Source organism: Ovis aries, chromosome 2 (assembly GCF_016772045.2).
Source record: "Ovis aries strain OAR_USU_Benz2616 breed Rambouillet chromosome 2, ARS-UI_Ramb_v3.0, whole genome shotgun sequence".
NCBI classification, from domain to species: Eukaryota; Metazoa; Chordata; class Mammalia; order Artiodactyla; family Bovidae; genus Ovis; species Ovis aries.
The window spans coordinates 35,569,781-35,592,772 of NC_056055.1; positions in this window are offsets into that span (position 1 = coordinate 35,569,781).

Genomic DNA, 22,992 nt, shown 5'->3' on the forward strand with positions numbered 1-22,992 from the left:
GTGGCCTCTATTCACCTGTGCCAAATAAAAACATGGAGGCAGAGTCTTGGGTGAAATAGAAAAGAGTATCTTTAATTGTTTTGCCCAGCAAAGGGGACCACAGTGGGCTAGGGCCCTGAAGAGCACATGATCCGCTCTGGAGGGGGTTGTCAGGAGTTTAATAGTGTTCAATGATCAGCTCCTGGACAGTTCTTGGATTGGTTGGCATCAAGGTGAAGTTTCAAGGATCATCAACCTTTTGGTTTCAACCAATCTAGGGTCTATGTTCTATTGGTCAGCAGTTTTCATCTGGAGGGGTGGTCTGCTTCCTGCAAAAACAACTTAGGAATGTGTGTCGGCTTTATATCTTTCAGGGAACTGGGAGTTGGCTGACTCTGTTATGTGACAGAGTTATTGTTTAAATTGTTACCAGTTCCTTAGCCCAATAGCTTTTCGTTATTTCTATATCTTCATATTTCCCAATCATTAACTCTTGCTGCTGCTGCTGCTGCTGCTGCTGCTAAGTTGCTTCAGTCATGTCCGACTCTATGCAACCCCATAGACAGCAGCCCACCAGGCTCCGCCATCCCTGGGATTTTCCAGGCAAGAACACTGGAGTGGGTTGCCGTTTCCTTCTCCAATGCCTGAAAATGAAAAGTGAAAGTGAAGTCACTCAGTTGTGTCTGACTCCTGGTGACCCCATGGACCCCATGGAGCCTACCAGGCTCCTCTGACCATGGGATTCTCCAGGCAAGAGTACTGGAGTGGGGTGTCATTGCCTTCTCCCATTAACTCTTGAGTCACCATTTTACTTCAGAAGACAAGGACTCAGGGGCTGTACATGGTTTCATGATCACTAATCTGAGAAGATTTCACATGCTGAGAAGCAACTAAACCTGTGCATCATAACCAGAGCCTGCACTATAAAGCCAGCTGCAACTACTAAAGCCCACGGGTCCTAGAACCTGTGCTCCACAAGAGAAGTCACCGCGATGAGAAGCCTGCGCACAGCAACTAAAGGGTAGCCCCTGCTTGCCGCAACTAGAGGAAAGCCCTCACAGCAATGAAGACCCAGCATAGCCATAAATAAATAAAATTATATTTAAAAAATTTAGAATCAAGGGCATCCACAACCACGAGAGCGCAAAAGAGGAAAATTCTCCCTCCTCACCTTCCTCCAGCCTGAGTCTTGCCTCTTGAGCCCCTTCTGTGCCCCCAGGTCCTGCTTCCTAACAAGGGTAGCTGGCAATGGCCACGCCCAGTCCCATCAGGGGAACCCTTCTGTGTACACTACTCCCTCTGGCCTTCAGCAAAGCCATATATTTCCGGATAATTCTGTTTAGTTTTCTATAAGACCATTGTGAGATCCAGGTCTCATACGACCAAGCACAGAACAGTTCTTCTCAGCCGTTCCTCCACATGGAACTGCCTTCTAGCCCTTGACTCTCATAAACGGGGACGTTAACATTCACATATATACCTCCTGAGAGCGAGTAAGAAGTATAGAGATGCTGACATTCTTCCAAAGGACAGCAGTACTTCCTGATGCCACCACTCAAAGCAACCAAATCTGTACAATAACACATTAGAATACCTGTGCTATTAACATTACCTCTCAGTTTCAGGGTCCTAACCTTCAAGTAAATCTCCAGCGTTCACATCTTCCACAAAGACAAAGCAGGGTTTCTTGCTTGTTGACAAAGATCCACTTTGGTGGTGTTCCTATGCTATTGGGACAGACCACTTGAAAGGGACATTTAAACCCTTGTCACTTAGAAAAGGAATATTACATTCTGGAAGCCTGAAGTGATGGAGTCATTGTGTTCATCTCATCCCCACCCCATGGAAGGAGACAAACGGCATTTCTCACTTACAATTTTAGAATATAAATAATTGTGTTCTAAGCTGACACTATGTTGCCTCTCAGGTTCTGATCCCAGAGCAAAGTTGTCAGTTCAGAGGCACATTTTTGAAAGCTGTTTTTAGACTATTAAGCTAAGAAAGCTACCTTCATGTCCAGCCATCTCTCTAACATAGAACAACTCTGGATTTTTATTTCTCATTCACTTGATTAAACTCCATAATTCCCTCATTGGGTTGCTACTCTCTCTTCTCACCTCTCTCTTCCTTGCCTTCATCCTTGCTCTCACTTCCTCTCCTTCCTTGTTTTCAGATGGTTCTCTTCACAACAGGTGTGTACTCAGTTGCTCAGTCATGTCCGACTCTTTGCGGTGTCATGGATACAGCCCACCAGGCTCCTCTGCCCGTGGAATTTTCCAAGCAAAAATACTGGAGTGGGTTGCCATTTCCTACTCCAGGGGCCTTCTGCCCAATCCAAGGATCAAATCCTCATCTCTTGAGTCTCCTGGATTGGCAGGTGGAACTACCTGGAACTAACTGAACAAAGATTAGTTGGTAGCTACTGAGATAAAGGAGGTCCCCTGCCTCACCATTAACTTCTCGTGTGCTTTAACCACTCAGCTGTGTCTGACTCTTTGCAACCCCATGGACTGTAGCCCTCCAGGCACCTCTGTCCATGGGGATCTCCAGGAAAGCATACAGGAGTGGGTTGCCATGCCCTCCTTCTGAGGATCTTCCCAACCCAGGGATCAAACCCAAGTCTCCCGCATTACAGGTGGATTCTTTACTGTCTGAGTCACTGGGGAAGCCCAACTTCTGGGTATCACCACAAATTCCTAGGCCACAAGCAATCTGAAGGTAGCACTTGGGCTAGGACTGTGGGCACCTTAGAGGTAATTGAATAATGAGGAGCTCACTCTTTGATAGCTTTGCAGTGTGTAAAATTTTAGCTTATTTTTGATCCCAGAAGAAAAGACTGGGAGCTTCAATGAAGAGCAACATCAAATTTTCCACCAACCCAGAAGAAAATTTAAGGCAATTTTTTTTTAATCTGAAAAGAAAACTTTTCTTACACATTAAATTCATCATCTGAGATGCATATGAGGCTACTTTTGCATCTCCTCTCTGCTCTGTAAGTTTTGAACCAACGACTGACTCCCCAGTTGAAAGTTCTCAACAATCCTGATGAGTACGCTGGATCTGCACTAACAAATGACAACACTTTCGATGTTCTCAATGACTATTTTGTGCATTCCGCCTGACAGCGTACCCCTTATTGCTATTTTTCCTCAACTGTTACAAATTAGGAGGAGTTACAGATAAAGAACTGCATTGGTTTTTCAAAATTTTTTAATAGATTTTATTTTGGACAGCAGTTTCAGGTTCAGAGAAAAATTGAGGGGAAAGTACAGAGAGTTCTCCTACGTCCCCCTTCCCATACACACACACAACCTCCTCCACTATCAACATTCTGCACCAGAGTGTACATTTGTTACAGCAGGTAAACTTGGACTGATACAACATCTTCACCAGAAGTCCGGAGTTTTCATTAGGGTTCACTCTTGGTGTGTATATTCTGTAGCTCTGAACAAATGTATAGAGACATTTATCCATTATTATAGTATCATACAGAATAGTTTCACTGTCCTAAAAATCTTCTGTACTGTGTATTCTCATGCTCCCCTCCCCCCAGCTCCTGGCAAGCACTGATCTTTTTACTGTTCACAGTTTTGCCTTTTCCAGAGTATCATATAGCATATAGCCTTTCCAGATAGCCTTCTTTCACTTAGCAATATGCATTTAAGGTTCCTCCAAGTCTGTTCATGGTTTGATAGCTCTTTTTTTTAGTGTTGAATAATATTTTATTGTCTACATGTAACACAATTTGTCCATCTACCTACTGGAAGACACATTGCTTGCTTCCAAGTGTGGTCAATTGTGAATAAACTTGCTATAAACATTCATGTGCATATTTTTCTATGGACATGTTTTTGTTTGGGCAAATATCAAGGAGTGCAACTATCGGATCATATGTTAAAAGAATGTTTGGTTTTGTAAGATTCTGCCAAACTATCACAGGCAACAAAGAAAAGTTCTTGTTACTCCATTGTCCCTCGCCAGCATTTGGTGTTGTCAGTCTTTGGGATTTTCATAATTCTAATAGGTATATAGTAGTATCTCTTTGTTGTTTAAAAATTTATAATTTCTTAATGACATTTGAAGTTGGGCATTTTTTCATATCCTTATTGGCTATCTGTATATCTTCTTTGGTGAGGCATCAGCTCAGACTGTTTGCCTGCTTTTTAATTGGCTCCTTCCTTTTCTTATTGTTAATTGCAAGAGTTCTTCATATATTTTTGGAAAACAGTCTACTAAGTAAATCTTTTGCAAATATTTTCTCCCATTCTGTGCTTGTCTTCTCATTCTCTTCACAGTGTCATTTGCACAAGGTTTTAATTTTAATGAAATCCAGTTTTTCATTCTTTCTTTTATGAATCTTGTCCCTGGTTTTGAGTGTAAAAAGTCATTCCTATGAATAAAGTCACCTAGATTTCCCCTGTCATTTTCTATGAGTTTTTAGTTTTACATTTTACATTCAGATCTATGATGAATTTTGAGTTAATTTTTGCGTCTAAATTCATATTTTGACATGTGGATATTGAGTTGTTTCAACACTATTTGTTGAAAAAATAATTAATATAGCTACATATATTTTCTTTTGAGTAAGATTAACATAGTATATCATTTTACTTTTAATCTGTGTCATTATACTTAAAAGCAGGTTTCTTTTAGACAACGAACAACATTTTTGATCCATTCTGATAATCTTTTGTTTATCTACACCATGCATGCCTGCTAAGTAGCTTCAGTCATGTCTGATTCTTTGCCACCCTTTGGACCGTAGCCCACCAGGCCTCTCTGTCTGTGGGAATTCTCCAGGCAAGAATACTGGAGTAGGATGCCATGCTCTCCTCCAGGGTATCTTCCTGACCCAAGGATTGAACTTCATCTCTTACATTTCCTGCATTGGTAGGTGGGTTCTTTATCACTAGCGCCCCTGGAAAGCCCTTACTTATACCATTGACATTAAAAATTCTAACAACACAAGAGAAGACTCTACACATGGACATCACCAGATGGTCAACACCGAAATCAGATTGATTATATTCTCTGCCGCCAAAGATGGAGAAGTTCTATACAGTCAACAAAAACAAGACCAGGAGCTGACTGTGGCTCAGATCATGAACTCCTTATTACCAAATTCAGACTTAAATTGAAGAAAGTAGGGAAAACTGCTAGACCATTCAGGTATGGTCTAAATCAAATCCCTTATGATTATACAGTGGAAGTGAGAAATAGATTTAAGGACCTAGATCTGATGGGTAGAGTGCCTGATGAACTATGGACGGAGGTTTGTGACATTGTACAGGAGACAGGGATCAAGACCATCCCCATGGAAAAGAAATGCAAAAAAGCAAAATGGCTGTCTGAGAAGGCCTTAAAAATAGCTGTGAAAAGAAAAGAAGTGAAAAGCAAAGGAGAAAAGGGAAGATATAAGCATCTGAATGCAGAGTTTCAAAGAATAGCAAGAAGAGATAAGAAAGCCTTCCTGAGCAATGAATGAGAAGAAATAGAGGAAAACAACAGAATGGGAAAGACTAGAGATCTCTTCAAGAAAATTAGAGATACCAAGGGAACATTTCATGCAAAGATGGGCTTGATAAAAGACAGAAATGGTATGGACCTAACAGAAGCAGAAGATATTAAGAAGAGGTGGCAAGAATACACAGAAGAAATGTACAAAAAAGATCTTCATGACCCAGATAATCATGATGATGTGATCACTCATCTAGAGCCAGACATCCTGGAATGTGAAGTCAAGTGGGCCTTAGAAAGCATCGCTACGAACAAAGCTAGTGGAGGTGATGGAATTCCAGTTGAGCTATTTCAAATCCTGAAAGATGCTGCTGTGAAAGTGCTGCACTCAATACGCTAGCAAATTTGGAAAACTCAGCAGTGGCCACAGGACTGGAAAAGGTCCGTTTTCATTCCAATCCCAAAGAAAGGCACCGCCAAAGAATGCTCAAACTACCGCACAATTGCACTCATGTCACACACTAGTAAAGTAATGCTCAAAATTCTCCAAACCAGGCTTCAGCAATACGTGAACCGTGAACTTCCAGATGGTCAAGCTGGTTTTAGAAAAGGCAGAGGAACCAGAGATCAAATTGCCAACATCTGCTGGATCATGGAAAAAGCAAGAGAGTGCCAGAAAAACATCTATTTCTGCTTTATTGACTATGCCAAAGCCTTTGACTGTGTGGATCACAATCAACTGTGGAAAATTCTGAAAGAGATGGGAATACCAGACCACCTAACCTGCCTCTTAAGAAATCTGTATGCAGGTCAGGAAACAACAGTTAGAACTGGACATGGAACAACAGATTGGTTCCAAATAGGAAAAGGTGTACGTCAAGGCTGTATATTGTTACCCTGCTTATTTAACGTCTGTGCAGAGTACATCATGAGAAACGCTGAGCTGGAAGAAACACAAGCTGGAATCAAGATTGCCAGGAGAAATCTCAATAACCTCAGATATGCAGATGACACCACCCTTATGGCAGAAAGTGAAGAGGAACTAAAAAGCCTCTTGATGAAAGTGAAAGAGAAGAGTGAAAAAGTTGGCTTAAAGCTCAACATTCAGAAAACGAAGATCATGGCATCCGTTCCCATCACTTCATGGGAAATAGATGGGGAAACAGTGGAAACAGTGTCAGACTTTATTTTGGGGGGGCTCCAAAATCACCGCAGATGGTGACTGCAGCCATGAAATTAAAAGACGCTTACTCCTTGGAAGAAAAGTTATGACCAACCTAGACAGCATATTCAAAAGCAGGGGCATTACTTTGCAGACTAAGGTCCGTCTAGACAAGGCTATGGTTTTCCTGTGGTCGTGTATGGATGTGAGAGTTGGACTGTAAAGAAGGCTAAGCGCTGAAGAATTGGTGCGTTTGAACTATGGTGTTGGAGAAGACTCTTGAGAGTCCCTTGGACTGCAAGGAGATCCAACCAGTCCATTCTGAAGGAGATCAACCCTGAGATTTCTTTGGAAGGAATGATGCTAAAGCTGAAGCTCCAGTACTTTGGCCACCTCATGTGAAGAGTTGACTCATTGGAAAAGACTCTGATGCTGGGAGGGATTGGGGGCAGGAGGAGAAAGGGACGACTGAGGATGAGATGGCTGGATGGCATCACGGACTCGATGGATGTGAGTCTGAGTGAACTCCGGGAGATGGTGATGGACAGGGAGGCCTGGCGTGCTTCAATTCATGGGGTCGCAAAGAGTCGGACACGACTGAGCGACTGAACTCAACTGAACTGAACTGATTGACATAGTTGGATTAATATGCATACTTATTACCGTTTTCTACTTGTTGCCCTTCTTTGTACCTATTTTTGTCTTCCGGTCTTTTTTTCCACCTCTTGTGGTTCTAATTGAGCATTTTACATGATTTGTTTTCTCTCCTTTCTTAGCATATTTATTATATTTATTTTTTCCCTTTTTTTCAGTAGTTATCCTAGAGTTTGCATCCATGCTGCTGCTGCTAAGTCGCTTCAGTCGTGTCCGATCTGTGTGACCCCATAGATGGCAACCCACCAGGCTCCGCCATCCCTGGGATTCTCCATACAAGAACACTGGAGTGGGTTGCCATTTCCTTCTCCAATGCATGAAAGTGAAAAGTGAAAGTGAAGTCACTCAGCCATGTCTGACTCTTAGCGACCCCATGGACTGCACCCTACCAGACTCCTCCACCCATGGGATTTTCCAGGCAAGAGTACTGGAGTGGGGTGCCATTGCATCCATATCCACTTTCAAATAACAATATACTACTTCACCGATAGTACAAGTATCTAATAATAGCAAGATATTCCTAATTTTTCCTCTGTCCTTTGTATCATCGCTGCCGTTTATTTTACTTATACATAAATGAAAATGACCAGATATTATTGCTATAATTATTTTGAACAAACTTTACCTGTGAGATCAATTAAGAGTAATAAAAATAACAGCTGCTACTTTACCTTCATTTATTCCTTCTCTAATGCTCTTTCTTTCTGTATTGTAGGTCCATGTTTCTGATCTATATCACTTTCCTTCCCTCTAAAAAATTTCCAGATTTCTTGCAACTGTTGGCACAAGGTCTATTGACAAAATTTCCCTCAGTTTTTTTTTCTGAGTACATTTGTTTGCTGCCTTCGGAGCAAAGCTTCCGCTATTGCTTCCCTTGGACTTTCCATGTGATTTGATCTTCCCATTGAGTTTATATATTTGAGCTAATGATTTATACCACCTCATCCATCTTCTTTTTTAATCAAGCCTCGGTCTTTAGACTTCTCTTTTTTTCACCTATCTTCACTCTCTGAAGACTATCCAGTCTTATATATGTGTACATATGCTAATAACTCCCACACTTGTAACTACAGTTGAACCCTTCCTGTGAATTCCTGAGTTACATCTCCAACTACCTATTCAACATTTTCATTTGGATACCTAGTAAACATTCCAAATTTACCATGTCCAGGATTGAGCTCTCTTGATTTCTTTTTAAGTTTTTAGGGTTTTTTCTTCTTGTTTTATTGAGACATAATTTACATAACATATAATTCACCCATGTAAAGTGTCCAATTCAATGTTTTGGTTCTGTTTTTTTTTTAACTTATCATTTGCATTCATAACTTGGTAAGTGTTGGCACCAAAACCCTAGCTTTCAGCCTATCTTGGCTCTAGACATGCCTTCCTCACTAAGCTAAATCATTTCTAGCTTTTGATTTAAAATGAAAGATGTACAACTCTTCCTTCTACTTGAACACTTAGAGGCCATCGTAGGGTTATTACTTGGCCTAATTTCAATATTATTGTAACTCAGGGAGTAGGGTGGCCAGAGGAGAGTGAGAGAGAGGGCAAATGACCAGTTGGTGGAGCAGTCAGGGCACACACTACATTTACTGATTAAGTTTGTCACCTTATACGGTCGTGGGTCACAGTACCCCAGAACAGTAACAGTAACATCAAAGATCATTGATCACAGATCACTATAACAAATATAATGATAATGGAAAAGTTAGAGATATTCTGAGGCCTACCAAGATGTGACACAGAGACATGAAATGAGCAACTGCTGTTGGAAAAATAACACCAACAGACTTGCTCGAGGCAGAGTCACCACAAACCTTCAATATGTAGAAAAACAACAACAACAACTCAGTATCCACAAAGCACAGTGAAGTGAAGTGCAACAAAACAGGGTATGCCTATAGTTTCACTGCCCCGAATGTCTTAAAATTCTAAAAATGTGCTCCACCTATTCATCCCTCCCTCTCCCAAGCTCCTGGCAATTACTGATCTTTTTATTGTCACCGCAGTTTTGCATTTTCCAGAATGTTATACAGTTGGAATCATATATTATATAGACATTTCAGGCTGATTTCTTTCACTTAGCAATATGCATTTAAGATTCCTCTATGACTTTTCAAGGCTTGATAGTTCATTTCTTTTTAGCATTGAATAATATTCTGTTATATAGATGTACCACAGTTTATGCATCCCTTAATGCCTGAAGAACATCTTGAAAAAATTGCTTCTGAGTTTTGACAGTTATGAATAAAGCTGCTGTAAGCATCCCTGTACAGGTTTCTGAGTAGACATAAATTTTCAACTCATTTGGATAAATACTATAGAGTACAATTATAGATTCTATGGGAAAAGTATATTTAGTTTTACACAAAAGAAACTGTTAAATTGCCAGCAGCAGTAAGAGTTCCTATTGCTCCACATCTTTGCCAGCATTTGGTATTAACGTTTTGGGTTTTCACCATTATCATAAGGTGTGTACTGGTATCTCAATGCCATTTTAATTTACAATTCTCTAGTAATATATGATGTTGAGCATCTTTTCATATGCTTTTTGCTATCTGCAAACCTCTTTGGGGAGATGTCTGTTCATATCTTTTGCCCATTTTTTCTAATCAAGTTTTTCCTTTTTTAATGGTTAAGTTAGAGTCTTTTCAAAAATTAAGTTAATAAATACAGGTTCAAATATTCTCATTTCAGTGGACTCATTTAGCCAGAATCATCTGATATACAAGTGCATCACAAATTGGGATTGTGACTCATGTAAGAATGGGGGATGAATGGAGAAAGAGGATTTCAACTTATTAAACTATTAATACTAACTCTCTTTTGACTGTTTTAAAATAACCAGGCACCTATTTGCAAAGCCAGAAGTAGCTACAGAGCCTGGCATGTTGTCAAAACTGAAACCAAAGACTCTAAATTTAAACTGGGCTTTTGCTGACTAGGAAGTCTGCCCCCAGGAGGGAAACCTAGCTTCCCATCTCAGTTCCTTTCCTGCCTTTCTAGGATTCATAAGGAGGCAGGAAAGTCAGTGCATTTTCTTTGGATCCAGGATTAAACTGATCAGGACAAACATGTTGCAAAATGCCCATGTCAGTTGGGTTATGGCTGTTTGTAAGGCATGTGGGCAGCTTATATATGGAAAAAGAAAGGTCCTAGTATTTGTCCAGTAAAACATTAGCCACCTACAAAGGTGCCCTGGTCTTTGTCCTGTAAAACATAAGAGGTCCATCATTTTGCTGGGATTTTTCCAATTTCTCTGATTTTTTATGGAGGCTATTTGTTAGAATCGAGGGGCTGATGTCTATTGAGTTCATGTTGCAGAAAGATGTCTTCATTTCAGGATGGAGCCTGCAGATACAGCCTTCTTTGAGACACCCCCCGACAACACCTGCACACCTAAGAGGGCAATTTATCATAACATACAGCCTACAGGGAAACAAGCACAAAGGATCATTTACTGGGAACACGTGCGTGAAAATTCTACATTTTTTCTCAAAGCAAAAAAAAAAAAAAACTAGCCAAGCAACTCCCATTATTTCTGATACCTGGAATCTGCTTGTTGACAAAACCAGGTTCTCCCCCAAATTTAAGTAAATCAAAGAACAGGGTAGAGTACCCTTTAGTTTGGTTTATAATCTCACAGTCTGATTCACCAAAGGCCAAATTCAGTTTTCGATGTATTGATGTTTTGTTTTGTTTTTTCCCCATCAAAAGAGGAAAAGGCACAACCACTCCAGAGAATTCTATAGCAGTGTCATCCAAATTAAGACTCATACCTACCACACAATGCAGCAATGGCACACTTAAATATTCACTCCAGAGAAATGAGAGCAAATGTCCACATAAAATCTTATGCATAAATGTTCATTGTGGCTTTATCCAAAATAGCCCCAAACTGGAAATAATCTGCATGTCACAAACAAAAGAATAGATAAATTGTAGTACATCCCTACATAGGGAGTACATCTCAGCAATAAAAAAGGAGCAAACTACCAAATTTCAAAAAACAGGCTAACTGAAAAGGAGTCATACCCAATAGAATGCATACTGCATGATTTCACTTATATGAAGTATAAAATAAGGCAAAAGTAAACTACAATGATAATAATCCAAACAGTAGTTGTTTTCTGGAGAGGGGATGGATTGGGACAAGGAATAAAGAAACTTTCTAGGGTAATGGATATGTTCTCTGTCTCAGTTGAGATGATAACTACATGGGAATATACGTTTGTCAAAATTCAACAAACCATACAAATTGAAATCCGCACATTCTATTGTATGTAAATTATACCTCAATTTTTTTTTTGAAAAAAAGAATATCAGGGGAGAAGAGAAGAATCCCCACTGAGGCAAAAGGCAGAGGAAGAAGGGCAGTGGTCCCTTCTGTTTCTGTGGTAATTGAAGCTCCATATTTGGTCTCTGTGTTCAGATGAGTTTTTATTACCCTGGGATTATTGAAAGTTATTATCAGCCAAGATGACAGCAGAAAGAAAGAGGAGACAGACCTTCCAGAAATCATTTTCCCCATGATTTTTTTAAAGCACATTTTTCAGTCATTATCTTGAGAGAAAACAAGCAGCTGGGTCTCTTAACAAAGAGGTTTAATAGGCTACTGGGAAAAAAGAGAGGGGAAATTGAGGCGAACAATGCCCATTTCGGTGCCAGCCACACAAAACCAAGCCTAGTGAGTGAAGCCAGTGGCTCCTCTCTGCCACTAGCATCGTTAGAGGCCTAACACTCAATAATGAAGGGTCCTCCAATTATTGGCGTGATTTGAGGCATATTGTTCAAAACATTCTAAAACCTGAAATTGCAGCCGCAAATGCACTGATGGCCCTCACCCTCATCTGTCAAAATAGATGTAAATGCAAAGGAAAGATAGGAGGCTCTCTGGGACCCCACATGCATTGTCAGCCCACTTCTCTTGTTTCTTTTTACCTTCCTTGTCCTTTTAAATCCATCTGGGTCTGAGCTGCTGGCTTCAAAGTTTCCAACTGACCTCCAACCCAGTTTGTTCATCTCTTACCTCCTTTTCAGTTTTGCACAAAATTAGCAAAACACATGTAATGGGTGATTGGTAAGGACATCACGCAACATTCTGAAAAGCAAATATAAGGGAGGCTTGGCTTCTGTTTAAGCAGGCTTCTCTCCTGCCTCAGACTACACACATACACACACACACACACACACACACGTTTCTGTTTAATTGCAAAATTCAGATGTTGGATGGTTGGGGGAGAACCCTGTAACAAAGGAACACTGAGATGCCTTCTAAATTCTACTTAGGCTAAATTAACTATGTGGCCAACAATACCAGTACTGCTTTTTTCCTTAAACATATATATTAGCAGAGATGCAGGCTAAATAAATACTGTTTAATGAAAAATGAATTATGTAAATGTAATTTATAGCATTAATTTGGGCTTGTAAATTTAATCCACTCAAATGTAGAAAGGTTTCCGTGCAATGAATATTTCTGAGGTTGTTTAATATGTTAAAATAAATACTGAGTCGCTGACCGAAAAACATGTCCTCCGCATCACAAAAGCTATTTTGAAACAATAAATTAAGTGCCTGCTGAATATTTACAATCATGAGTTTTTAACTCTTAGGTAAATTTTCTTCCTAAAATATTCAGTATGCCATCCATCCAGGCAGCAGACAGATTCTGGTGGCAGCAGTGCAAACACATGCATGCCGAGAACATTTTAGGTGAATAAGTGCCGCAGTATGAGATGGTGGGGGGAGCGCTTTTTGTAAAATAGGTCTATTTAATGCCACCTGGAAAGCAGCAAGAAATGTAAATATTTGGGGAACTTTATGGTGCCCCAAAGGTACTGCCACTCACCATTCACCTGCTAAAGCATTTACAATGAAGACCCAAATATTAAAGGAAAAAGAAGTGAGCTATTTAGAAGTGTTTTAAGAGTATAAAGTTGAGATTTAAAACAAGGTATTTTTAAAAATACTAAGATTATGGGGGAGGGGGGAACATTATTCATTCCATGTTTTCAGAATAAAAGGAAACCTGAAGATCTTATATAAAAGATGACTAGCTGGGAGACTTGAAGGAAGTCTATGGTGTCTGCTGGGCACTATGTTGTCCTGCCTGCCCTGCCTTCTCAGTAAGATTTTGTCATGACCATCAAGTGGGATTGTGTGGTGGGAGCAAGTTACAAACTGTCCATCTTTATTATTAAGGTATGTTGCTTTTTATTTGGGGTTGAGCATCATTTCTCAGAATGAGAGTATTAGGCCATAGTGTTCACTGAGGGAAAAGTATGAAGACCTGTAAATGGTGTCTACTTTTAGTTTTCTCCTTCCTCCAGGTTTCTGCAGTAGTTTGTGTAGCCTTCCCTGGAGCATTGATTATAGACACTTCAGAAAAAAAAAAAAAAAAAACAGAAACTGGGTTTTGCTCCAGTCTTACAGCCAGCCAGCCAGCCCAGCTCCTGACCAACATTGCTGAGTTAACTTTAACCCATCCTCCCTATCCCCAAGCTTAGGATTGGATTATCCCCATGGCATAATCACAGTATTGATCCTCAAATGTTTTTGACCTCTAGGTCCTGGCGAGAAGAGAAGGGAAGGGAAGGGAAAACCCACTGTCTATGTTTTGGGCAGCTGTTCACTGAGAGTACAAAACTATTTTTTCCTTTTTTTTTTAATGGTTGAAATACTTTATTTTACATTTTATATTAAATATAGTCTTTATGGTAGAGGTAGTTACTATAGGTATTTTTGTGGACTGATAGGTAGGTAAGGCTGTTCAGGGGATGCAAGAATAGAAAAGGTAGTGGAGTCTTACATACCCACATGCCAGGCATTTGCAGGACCTCAACAACATAAGTTCCTGCTAATAATCTCTTGTTTTTCTATTTACTCTATATGATTTTAGTTTATTTTATATATTAAGACTTCTAGTTTTTCAAATATTATTGAATTTTTTCTGGCACCACTTGTGTCTTTCCACAGTTCTGTAATGAAAGAATTTCCCAGTCGAATACATTTGGAATAATGTTGTATAAGAGACCTTGAAAATTCATAGAATATGTGAATAAATTGAAGCCTCTGATGATTTCTGTATTTAAAAACCTGTTGACTGTCTTTAACTTAATTTTTCACAATGGTTTTTGTATTATAGACCTCATTATTGTTAAGCATCTCAACTTTCTAAGAGGAACTGAATTCAGGGAATGCTGCTCTAGGCTTCATGCTGTTTTGTTGTTTTACTGCATTATTTATTTTTCTCATAACTTTGGCCCAAAGAATTCATCTTTTTATTAATTAATTCTTATCGGAGTATAGCTGCTTTACATGGTTGTGTTAGCTTTACTGCACAGAAAAATGAAAACGTCAAGCCTTCACCTCTGGCCTTGCTTGCAAAAACACAGCCGATGCAACTGATACAAGAACAAACACAAAGGCATGGCGTGGGCTCCCAGACCCAGAGCACTGACATGTTTTCAAAGAGAGATACTTCTAACCGTACTCATCACAACTGGATAATTCATTTGATTAACCTTTCTTGGATGAATGTAAACCGAGAAAAGCAGACATAGAAGAGCAAGATGTTGATAAAGAGATCAGAAGTGTCTTAAGGCAATTATTAATATTCTCAAGTATCAGTCTATGCTAAAATTAAAGATTTTTCAGAGGCAATGCCATCTTGAAATTATAATAAGACTAAGTGGGAAAACATTATTTGATATAAAAAATTCTCTCCATATATAGAGCTTTTTAGTAATACATTATGCATAAAAATGAAGCCGCTTTACTGCCCAAGTCACGTACTGCTCTTAAGTAAGGTCCCCTTGGGCTGTGACCAATATAACTTTAATAGAATTAGAAACCATGGGTAGCACTGTCATATATAGTAGCCAATAGCTATATATGGCTATTTAAATTTAAATTAATTAATATTAAATAGAATTTAAAACTCAGTTCCTCAATTGCATTAGCCACATTTCAAATGATCAATAGTTGCGTGTGGCTTGTGGCTGCCTTATGAACCAGCATAGATAGAGGACATTTCCATCAGCACAGAATGTTCTATTGGTCCTTGCTGGTTTATAGCAAACACAAAATGACAACTTTCTACATTAAAGAGAAAATAATTAGTACTTAGTATTCAGAGCTTAGAGAAAAGCTCATTAGGCATCAAAGAGATTTTAAAGACAACATTGAATAAATTAAATTTAAGTGATAAAGATTAGACTTGCTTTAAGCTAGATAGGAGTTTTTAAATGGGTTACATGTATGGGTAACCATGTATGTGTATATGTGTGTGTGTGGTTGTCTGTGTGTTAATCGCTCAGTCGTGTCTGACTCTTTGTAACCCCATGGGCTGTAGCCTGCCAGGCTCCTCTGTTCATGGGATTTTTCTAGGCAAAAATACTGGATAAGATTTTTTAAAACAGCTGACATAAAAATAATAATTTTTGAAAGATTGAAACAAAAATAGCCAAGAGTTGACTTCCTCTAGTTTTAATTGGTTAACATCATAGCATTATAGCAAAGTGTTCAGGTTCATAAGTAGTCTTTCACTGGTCCCTCTGGGTCACAGTGTGTGGTTGCTCAGGTTGTGTACTGAATTCTAGGGGCATCATTCATATTATGTGCAATGTGAACTGCAGGGTATAAGCTGCACAGAAACACACAGAAGCCGGGTAATCCTCGTTGCAGTTCTATTTAGAACATTGCTCAATATGACACTTTTCTAAACCAAAAATTCCTTTCAACCACATTATCCTAGTTTCTGAAATCAGTCATTTTGTTTTCAGAGTCGAGCTTTAACACAAGTCCATTTGCTTTGCTAGAATTTGCTTTGCTAAGATACTGACAGCATCAGAGAGGACTTCCATGTGTGAACTCCTTTTCAGACACAGACACACGTGTCCAAGAGGATGAAAGGAGCTTTCAGTTAAACATTTTCCCTCAACCCAAAGTTGGGGTGGGACACATTGTCAGTCTGCCTGGCTCTGCCTTGTATGTACTCACGTGTATCCAAGGAGAGAAAATGTTCAGATGAAAATGCTTCCAGCCTTTTATACATGCACGTTTGTGTGCATTTAGAAAACAAAAACTGCAAACAATCACATAAGTAATAGAGCAGTACAATGCATGTCTCCCAGTGAACTCAGGAAGCATGGAAGGCATTATCTTATTCAGGCTGACAGCTGCTTGCTGATGCAAGGGAGTAGTAATCTCCACTGAACTTATCCATGCTTTAGCTACTGGGAGGGGAAGGAATTTAAATTATCCACAGAGGCCATCAGCCCTGTGGCTGAAATATGACACTGAGAGTTGAGATGGCAAAGCTCTTGTAAGCAGAACTCCTGCCCAGCCTTAAAGAGGGCAAGACTCGTTTCCAGGAAGACCAGCCCCGAGTGCTCAGAGACTGGGTAGAAATCACTGGAGGGGCCGGTTAGAGTCTGGGACCTGGCCAGGGAAGGACAGACAGAGCAGGGAGGGGTATGTCGTACAAGCAGGGGAAAGAATGCCCCAGGGAGCTGGCAGAGCCACGTGGCCACAGACTTCTTCTCTGGTCCCAGAGTGTCACTTAAGCCAGGCTCTTGGCTTCCCAGTCCATCTTCACTGCTGTCCCGAGACTCAAGTCACCACCCTTAAGATGCCGCAGAGCATCTGGCCACACACGTTTTGGAGCTCTGTCCCTCAGCCAGTCCACCAATGACTGTAGAGATGCCCACCCGGGTCCCACACCTGTGTCACTGTCCATACGGAGGCCTGGCTTCCAACCCCAGCACCTGCATTCATTTTCATTAGGGCTTTCGTGGGCTTTTGGAACATGCATTGCCACCTAATAGCAGGCCGGAAGTACCATGGAATTAACACCCTCAGAGCAGCCCTCCACAATTATAAACAGCCCAGCTCCCTGAGCATGTATGTGGCATTTCCCCATGGCACCAGTTGCCCGCAGGGGCAACTTATGTGAAAACATACCATCTACTGGCTGCCTTCCCTTCCCTGTCCTCTCTGTTTCCCTCCTATATTTCCTTTATCAGGATATGCTTCCGGGGGACCCAAATTAAGATAATGACCCAGGAAAGAAATTTTCAAAGCGGCAGGTGCCCCTGCCAGGCTCTACCTGCCACCCTTTCAGTCACAGGGGCAGAGACCTACCGGTTGGCCCCTCTGGGCCCAAAGCTGTGCATAGCCTCCCACTGGACAGTAAGAGTGGGGGTGGGATAGGGATCCAGATGACCTCCTGCTCTGTCTTCTATCTGGGCTCTGATCCTTCACACAGTGGAAGATCTCCAGCCTACCCCACTGTCAGGTCACTGTGAAAGTTACCTGGAATCAAGAGAGAAACCTACAAATACCTTGACCTTGGGCCTTAGTTCCACGTCTCTCAAAGGAAAAGCTATCATTGTGTGCACTAAGTCACTTCAGTCATGTCTGATTCTTTGCGACCCAATGGACTGTGGTCCACCAGGCTCCTCTGTCCATGGGATTCTCCAAGCAAGAATACTGCAGGGGGTTTCATGTCCTCCTCCAGGGGATCTTGACCCAGGGATTGAACCCACCTCTCTTACATCTCCAGCATTGATCTCCAGCATTGGCAGGTGGGTTCTTTACCACTAGTGCTACCTGGGAATCCCAAAGGTAGCATAAGCAGACACCAAATCCTCTGTGAAACCTTCCCTGATGGAGATAGTAGAGAGAATGGCTTAGATGGACATTGCTGTGCCCTGATTGTCCTACCATTGCCAGCTGGGCCACCTTGAACAGGTCCTTAACCCCTCTGTGCCTGGGAGGTCCTCATCAGGGAGATGGGAAAGTAATTGTAGGTAAGCCATAAGGCAAGGCAACCCCCTCCAGTACTCTTGCCTGGAAAATCCCATGGATGGAGGCGCCTGATAGGCTGCAGTCCATGGGGTCACAAAGAGTCGGACACAACCGAATGATTTCACTTTCAATTTTCACTTTCATGCATTGGAGAAGGAAATGGCAACCCACTCCAGTGTTCTTGCCTGGAGAATCCCAGGGACGGGGGAGCCTGGTGGGCTGCCATCTATGGGGTCACACAGAGTCAGACATGACTGAAGCAACTTAGCAGCAGCAGGAACAGCATAGTTTATTGAGGAGAAATAAATTAAGGTCCTTAGCACAGTGCCTATAATATAAGCTTCCCATATATTTTAGCTGATATTAATGTTTCTATTTTTCTACTCCCTCAGATATGGTTAGTTGTGCCCTGTGAGTTTCCATGGCTCTCTGAACACACCACCACTCTAAAGCTAATCACCATTCGTAAGTATTCATTTCCTTCCTTCCAGGTGGATAAGAGTATCGTTCATCCGACCAGCATCCAATTCAATGTTTAATTCAGCTCAGTACAATGTAACAGGATATTTTTAAAACTATTAGGGTACTTTTCTTTTCTGCTTCCCTGAGCATACAGCCTCTGGCCTGGCTGGCCTGAGGTGTCCATCTGCCAGGGGGAGAATTAGGATTTGTTACAGAAGTAAAAAGAGAATAATACGCAGCTTCTGGTAGGCAAATTAGGATTAAGCAAAAAGATAATAGCTGCATAAGCTGGGCTATCTCCTCTAGAGAGGGTTTTCTAAATCCCTTTATGTCCCAGCTTTCATAAATCAAAAGCAGAGTATGAAGCACCCAGCTCAGAGAGATTTCCTACATGTAAAGAAGACAATCTCGCCACCTGTGACAGCAAAGCCACAACATTTGTGGCATGATTATGGGGATGTGCCATAGGGTCAGGGATTGTATTAAAATATTTCATACAGGCACAAACCAATCAGAAGAGAGTTTAGTGATGAGTGTCCACAGTGGCAGTGTTGGTTGTAGCCAATGAGGGGAAGCCATGCACAGGAGCTACAACAGAAAAGTCTGCCCTGGGGGCCAGGCATTAGAGAGAGGAGAACAGAGATTGGTAGACACACCAAGTGCTCTCTTCTGCTTTTCCTCCCTCTGGGAAGTTACATCAATAAGTGATGCTAACTCCATGGCGGGAGGAGGTGGGGCGGGAGAGAGAAGAAGTATCTCTTGCTCACACTCTGCAAAACATGACCACCTCTTGGGCAGTCCCTGTAGCAGCCGGGTGTTCACTATACTAAGTGGGTAGGGCAGCATAGCCAGGCAGAGGAAGACCACAAGAGCTGTGTTGAGTGGATACACAATTTCTAAGGCCATGCACAGATCTCATGTTCTAAGTCTTATTGCATCTGTTCCATCTTCTGACAACTCTTCAGCTCTTTGGACCTTGTGGCTACCATTCACACTCTGTGTCTGACAGTAAACTCTGCCCCCAGTCTACTCCTAGTCCCAACTGGATGGTATCCTTAACTGCAGGCAGCTATCAAAATAAGCCTATAAAGATGTGTCAGGGGCCCTAAAGACCACCCTCTTATTTGATGATTCACCAGAAGGATCCACAGGTTTCAGTAAATAGTCACACTCATAGCCATGATTTATTATACTGATGGTGGTGGTGATGGTTAGTTGCTCAGTTGTGTCCGACTCATTGCAACCCCATGAATAATAGCCTGCCAGGTTCCTCAGTCCATGGGATTTGCCAGGCAAGAATATAGGAGTGGGTTGCCATTTCCTTCCCCATTTTTATAGTAAAGGGATACAAACCAAAAAATCTGTAGACTTTGCACCCCAAAGAAGCATGGGGAAAAAGTCTAGCAGAAACAGGCACAAGATCCTAAAACTCCTCTCCCAGTTAAGTCACACAGGACACTCTTATTTTTTCCAGCCAAGAGTTGTGACAACACTTCTGAAATGTGGCCTACCAGGGAAGGTCATCACAAGAGACTCAGTGCCAGGGTCTTACTTGGGCTGGTCATAGAGGCACATTCTGCCTAGCAGACCCCCAAATCCCAGGGTGCCAGAAGGAAAGAGGTGTTCAGCCTAAAACACATTGTTTGCACAAACAATTTAAGCTGAGTGAGCCATTCATATCAGTTTGGGGAATGGCTAGAAACCCTCTCAAAATCCAAGTTCTCAGATGCCAGGCAAAGGCCCACCTTGCAAGCAGCACTTTGTAAGGAGAGCAGTCTCAGGCCTGCCATTTAAGTATTTCCTGGACAAAAGATTAGCTGGTTTCAGAGTGCATATGGTTTGGGACCTGCCAGTTGGTCCAGTGGTTAAGACTTCACCTTCCAGTGTACAGGGGGGTTTGATCCCTGGTCAGGAAATTAAGATCCCGTATGCCTCTTGGCCAAAAAATCAAAAAATATAAAACAGTAACAACACTGTAACAAATTTATTAAAGACCCTAAACATGATCCACATCAAAAGAAAACTTAAAGTACACATGTTTCAACAACGTCCTCCTTATCACTTTATTCTCTATTAAGCAAGCAAGAGGAAATCTGAGCTTTGATTACCCACAACACATCATTATTGATAATGCAATCATCTCATTAAAAATAAGTTGTGTGGAAACAGTGGAAGACTTTATTTTGGGGGGTTCCAAAATCACTGCAGATGGTGACTGCAGCCATGAAATTAAAAGACGCTTACTCTTTGGAAGGAAAGTTATGACCAACCTAAACAGCACATTAAAAAGCAGAGACATTACTTTGCCAACAAAGGTCCATCTGGTCAAGGCTACGGTTTTTCCAGTAGTCATGTATGGATGTGAAAGTTGGACTATAAAGAAAGCTGAGTGCCGAAGAATTGATGCTTTTGAACTGCGATGTTGGAGAAGACTCTTGAGAGCCCCTTGGACTGCAAGTAGATCCACACAGTCCATCCTAAAGGAGATCAGTCCTGGGTGTTCATTGGAAGGACTGATGTTGAAGCTGAAACTCCAATACTTTGGCCACCTGATGTGAAGAGCTAACTAATTTGAAAAGACCCTGATGCTGGGAAAGACTGAGGGCAGGAGGAGAAGGGGACGACAGAGGATGAGATGGTTGGATGGCATCACTGACTCCATGGACATGAGTTTGGGTAAACTCTGGGAGTTGGTGATAGACAGGGAGGCCTGGCGTGCTGTGGTTCATGGGATCACAAAGAGCTGGACTTGACTGAGTGCCTGAACTGAACTGAACTGTGTCTCACTGGACTTCTCCAATATTATATTCACATACCACGTTGAAACTGGGACAGGTGGAGGCAGATGCAGTCAGCAGCCCCCACCATGACTCCCCTGGCCTGCTCCAGAGGTCACCTGAAACAATTTCGAAATGTGCCATCAGTTTTCTGAGTCTCTACAAAGCAGAACTGTATATACCTGTTCACAGATCAGAGGTACCTGGGAGTCAGGGTTCCAGGAGTGGCCCTCAGTTAATGGGGGACAGAAGTTCGTGATTTAATTATCTGGGTTGCCGTTTTCTCAGCAGGACATTTCTGAGGTGGGCTGTACAGTCTGCCCTGGGTCGACTCAGAACCAAGCCCCAGTTCCCCACAGTGTTCACGTGCTAATGGATGCACCCTGCTGATGTTCCTCTGTCTCCGGGTCACCTCTCCACCCCCTCACCTCTTTTCTGAGGTCATTCCCCTATTAACTGCTTTGTTGTTTTTATTCAGTCGCTAAGTCGTGTCTGACTCTTTGCGACCCAGTGGACTACAGCACGCCAGGCTTCTCTGTCCTTCACTATCTCCCAGAGTTTGCTCAGACTCACATCCGCTGAGTCGATGATGCCATTCAACCATCTCATCCTCTCATCTTCTGTTGCCCTTAACTGCTTACACCCTCCATGTTCAGGACATAATTGAGAAAAAAAACTCTCAGAGTCTCTCGGATCCAAGAATCTGTTTCATGTAATCAATCAGAAAGCATTTCACATAAAAGATTTCCCCTGCTGCTGCTGCTGCTAAGTCGCTCCAGTCGTGTCTGACTCTGTACGACCCCATAGATAGCAGCCCATCAGGCTCCACCGTCCCCGGGATTCTCCAGGTAAGAACACTGGAGTGGGTTGCCATTTCCTTCTCCAATGCATGAAAGTGAAAAGTGAAAGTGAAGTCACTCAGTCGTGTCCGACTCTTAGTGATACCATGGACTGCACCCTACCAGACTCCTCCGTCCATGGGATTTTCCAGGCAAGAGTACTGGAATGGGGTGCCATTGCCTTCTCCGAAAAGATTTTCCCTAAACATGTTCAAATATATTCTACCGATCCTTCCTTTCTAGACTTATTCTCAGATGTTTACATTTCAGCCTCTGGTGTGTGCTTATGAAGAGGTACATTGCCCTGGTAGGAAAGTATGTGAGTTTTGGAATCAGAAATTCTAGGTTCAACTCCCATATCCTTCCCTGTAGAATGCCACTCAGAATTCGGAGGCAGTGTCCAAGAGGCAATGAGCACAATGGCTGCCAGAGAGCAAACCCTGCATGCTTGCAAAGCTCTATCCTATTCTGCGTAAGAGGTTCCAACTCAAGCTGGGGGAAGGGAGGTCCCACTCAAACTTCCACCCAACTCAGTGACTTTCTCCTTTCAAGCGCTGTAGGATGAGAAGCCAAGGCAAGGCTGTTCTGAAGCCATCCTTGCGCTTTTAAAGTGTTCTGGAGAGAAAGCACTCTGACTCATCCTCCAAATGCCACCTGGAGCTGAAAGTCCTGGATGCCATTCTGTAAATATCAAGTGCCTCCGAAGTGCTGGCTAATAACAACATTCAAAACCAGGGCGGGCAGAGAGCCCACGAGGAGCTGGCTGCCTAGCACTCTCTGAAGCTCTTCACTTTTGTTTATATCTTCAAGGTCTACTTTAGTCCCTGCCAATGTTAAAGTTAAAAAG